The 4,711-nt window shown below is 34.5% G+C and overlaps 1 long non-coding RNA gene across 1 annotated transcript; it reads right to left on the bottom strand.

Moving 5' to 3' along the window:
* Positions 1–1,512: 1,512 nt before the first annotated feature.
* LOC144381028 (uncharacterized) lies at positions 1,513–3,816 on the bottom strand. Its single transcript, XR_013445432.1, has 3 exons — positions 3,711–3,816; positions 2,203–2,256; positions 1,513–1,617 (listed from the first exon to the last, which is right to left on the bottom strand). It is a non-coding gene; the product is annotated as an uncharacterized LOC144381028 (long non-coding RNA).
* Between the last annotated feature and the right edge of the window lie 895 nt (positions 3,817–4,711).

Raw genomic sequence — 4,711 nt, 5'->3', positions numbered from 1 at the left:
ATGGGCTAGAAAGAAAGGCTTGTCCGTAGAGGAAGAGGTTGAAAATGGCGAAAGGGGTGAGGTCTTATGGATGTGGGAGAGGGTGGAGTCGAGGGTATCTTTGTAAGCCTTGAAGAGGAAGAGGTACTCCTCACTCATCCTTTGATACTAGGATGGGTGTGCTTAAAGATACCTGTAAAGGTAGGAATTTGGGGATAGAAAGCTGAGGACTATCACTCTTGCTAGCCTCAATTTTCTTAGTGAATAAAAAAAATTCTAGTGGAAAAAAAATAAATGGTGTTTAATAAATGCTCAGGGAATTCTGGTACTGGAGGTAAACATTCTTTAGTTCTAAACAACAAAAAACTTAGTTTTTTCTGCTATTTATTAAATTCCCTGAATCACTGCTAATCATTTCTATATTTTTTTTGCTATGCAAACTTGAAATTTGTTATTTTTCCTCCTGAAAATTTGGAAAATGACAAGAAAGTGTGGTGCTTTACTTCCGAGATAGAAGATGAGATTATCTTCTAAGATAAAGATTGAGTTCTAAAAAAGTATACATTTGCAATCAGTATATATGACAGATGGCAGCAAATTCATATTTCAGAAACAGTATAAAATGAAGATCTCATATTCATTTGCATTCTCATTATGTTTCTCACTCACCTTTAAGAGACTTCACACCTTCTAGCAATCTGTTCTTAAACACCTTGTTATCATCTATAAAAAAGGGCACAATTAAGGTCATAGAGAAATGATGTGGCTTTTCACTAAAATTATTTCAGTAAAACTGAGATTTTCATGATTTACTCTAGAAATTTCCCCCATTAAAATAAATTTTGAGAGAAAATTAGGGAAAGTCTATAATACAGTAAATCTATCCAAAATTTAGCACACAAGGCACCCTATAATATGCACAACGTTTTTGGTAATAGCACCTCTCACCTTTTATCACCTCCCAGTTTAACACCTCTCTTTCCCTTGTTTACTTCCCACAATTGCCTGTAGCTATCTACAGGGTAAGGGTAGCCTCAGAAATGTATTCCCCTCAATGGTATGAGTCAACATGATCAGGATGCTTGTTCCAAAACTGAAAGTTAAACTGCATAGATGGAAATTTCCCTCAGGAATAAGTGAACATTTAAATTATTTTGAGATGGGCATTATTTGTTTATTTATTTTTGCATCTCAGCAAATGGGGATAGTTTGAGTTTTAAAAAAAGCTCAAAAGGAAACAAAACAGATGAACATAGGGGAAAAAAAGAGAGCCAAACCAAGAAACAGACTTAACTATAGAGAACAAACTGATGGTCACCAGATGGGAGGTAGGTGGGGGGATGGGTGAAATAGGTGATGGGGATTAAGGAGGGCACTTGTGATGAGCACAGGGTGATGTATGGAAGTGTTGAATCACTGAATTCTACACCTGAAACTAGTATTACACTGTATGTTAACTGGAATTTAAACAAAATTTTTTTTAAAAAGCTTAATAAAACGCTTTAAGGTCACATCAATATTTGAAATGCTTACCATTGAAAGGCAGATTTTTCATCAGCTTCAAACGTTCCTTATCTGTGAACTCTATTCCCATGTTTTTCAGAATAGTTTTCACGTCTTTGGCATCAACCTCCCCTCCTTAAAAAAGGCAGACATCATTACATACATGAATTTAAAGGATCACCTAATGATTCCAAATAGGGAAAAATCAATCTATGGCTACGTAGCTTGAATATGTACAGAATAAAGAACAAAGGCCAATGAGACCTCTCCATGTATACCGACTATGACATTCACAGAAAAAGAATTTGATCTCTAAATACTAATAAAAGAAGTCACAATCATATTGACCATGGCAAGGCAACTCTGAACCCAGTGAAATTTACATCATGTATCTATCTATTCAATTAGAATATTATAAATTACTTATTCAAATAATTGTATCAAATAAGGTAAGATCTTATTTAGTCTCATTTTTGTAAGTTTTCTGTAGTCTTTACTAAAATTTTACTTTATATATTATTTTACTAATATAGAATTTGGCTGTTCTAAAAGAAAGAAGAACAAAACATATAAATAAAAAATATGCCAGAAAATAAATGAATTGCTAGTAACTTAATGAATAAGGAAATAAATGTCATAACTAAATGGCAATTGAGGGATAATGATAAAATATAGTTACTATAAATACTAAATATCTTGGATTGATAATTTCTCACTTACCTGTAGTAGCTTTTACTCCATCCATCACCTCTTTCAGACCAGCCATCCCATTAGCTACAAGAAACGGCACAATGCAAATAAGCGCAGAACACAAATTTAAGACACGTATTTTGTGGAAACAATTCCATGAAAAATTCCCTATATTTTCATTTTACCTGAGACCATTTATTAAATGCCTGGATCTCAGGGAGTTAAAATGATCTCCATTAATACAAAGGTCTCTTATAGCTTAGAAACTTGGTCAGGAAAAGTGTGTTCTTCCTAGTGTTTTGGATGCCATTATAAGCCATAGTTGAAGATACTACTGGAATCTTGGCCAGGTACTCTGGGAACTTTACTTCATGTACCAACAAAAAGCTGAAGAAGGGACCCTTAATCTAGCTTGGTATGTTCTAAGATTGCTTCCTACAGGAGATAATGCATGAACTACATTAATGTATCAGAGTGGTTGATCTGAAATATGGAAGAATGGAAAAGAATTCACATGGAGAAGTTAAGAAAAGGGAAAAGTAGAGGGGCATCATGCTATGTGTGTATGAAACTACAAATAGTTCAACGTGGCTTGAACAGAAGGAAAATGAGAGAAGATATATCCAGACAGGCAGATGGAGATTGAAGGTATTCTTATCATAGTGTATACTATGATAAGAATCTTTGAATTCATTTTAGAGTGAAGATTTCAGTAGACAGAAAGATAGAAGAATGGGCCTGTTGACTTCTCTATAAATAGATTTTCATATCCCTATTATTATTATGTTTTATTTTTATTATTATTATTATGCTTTCTTATTATCTAGACCTATTAGAATCCTGACAGTACCCTCTGCAATTCTTGGTATACATAGGGAAAGGTGATGCTATTTTAGATTAATTATAATGAAGACCCAAGATTTATTCTGACTTTAAAATTAGGCTCTCCTCCAAGTATCCATTGATAAATGAATGGATAAAGAAGATGTGACACACACACACACTGGAATATTTTTTAGCCATAAAAAAGGATGAAATCTTGCCATTTGCAACAAATGGATGGAGCTACAGAGTATAATGCTAAGTGAAATAAGTCACTCAGAGAAAGACAAATACCATACGATTTCACTCATCTGTGGAATTTAAGAAAAAAACAAATGAACAAAGAAGAAAAAAAAAGGAGGGAGAGAGACAAACCAGGAAACAGACTCTTAATTATAGAGAACAAACTGGTGGTTACCAGAGGGAAGGTGGGTGGGAGAATGGGTGAAATTTGTGATGGGGATTGAAGAGTACACTTATCATGATGAGCACTGAGTAATGTATAGAATTGTTGAATTACTATATTGTACACCTGAAATCATATAACATGTATGTTAACTATACTGGAATTAAAATTTAAAAAACTTACATTAAAAAAAACAAAATTGGGCTCTCCTCCAAACTTTCTAACATGTATCTGTCAAATAAATCTATTTTTAAACATATCAGTTATAAAGCAAAATAAAAGATGCCCTGAAGATATCTGTAGTGCTCACCGTCAATTTGTAGGTTTTCTGACAGCTTTGTAAGTTCCTCTTCTGTGAGCTCAATTCCCAGTTTTTTTAGAGTGTTGTCCAGGTCATTTGCATGAACCTTTCCCCCTTAGGAAAGAGATAATGTAGGACTATGAATATAATATGAAAAAAAGCATATTATACCAAAATTTTGCATTTTTTTAAGGTGAGGTGATGAATGTGGTAATCATTTTCAATATTTAAGAGTACCAAATCATCACACTATATACTTTAAACCTACATATTATATGTCAATTATGTATCCTATGGCCAACTGACTGAGAAAGAAAAAAAAAAAACTGAATCTGAGCCACTTTGGCTTCCTGTTGCTATGAATCTACAAGTAAAGAAAGGGATGACTTTACTGGTTGGAGTGATTTATTCTGACCATCAGGGGAAACCAGGCTGCCACTACTAGACAGTGGGGATAGAGATAAATATGTCTAGAATCTAGGACACCTGCTGATATCTCCTTGCCTTGTGATTAAAGTTAATTGTAAATTAAACAATCCAATCCAATACAGACAGGTCTGATAATGGCCCTTATCCTTCAGGAACAAAATTTAGGATCACCTACCAGGTAAGGAGGTAGGAGCAGCTGAAGTACTTGGTTAGAGAAAAAGCAATATGAAATGGCAGTGGGAAAAGAAAGATAAATAGTAGCTACAACCACATGACCAGTTGCTAACGGACTGCACAAGATTGTAATAGTTATGAGTATTTCTATATATATTTTTAAAAGATTTTATTTATTTATTTGACAGAGAGAGACACAGAGAGAGAGGGAACACAAGCAGGGGGAGTGGGAGAGGGAGAAGCAGGCTTCCCGCGGAGCAGGGAGACCAAAGAGGGGCTCGATCCCAGGACCCCAGGACCATGACCCGAGCCGAAGGCAGATGCTTAACTGACTGAGCCACCTAGGCGCCTCTATATTTTTTGATATAGATATATTTGTGAATATTTTAACCAATTCTTTTCTTTTA

This window comes from Halichoerus grypus, chromosome 2 (genome assembly GCF_964656455.1).
Source record: "Halichoerus grypus chromosome 2, mHalGry1.hap1.1, whole genome shotgun sequence".
NCBI classification, from domain to species: Eukaryota; Metazoa; Chordata; class Mammalia; order Carnivora; family Phocidae; genus Halichoerus; species Halichoerus grypus.
Note: the sequence above shows the minus strand (reverse complement) of the source record. Positions and strands in the feature narration are given on the sequence as shown.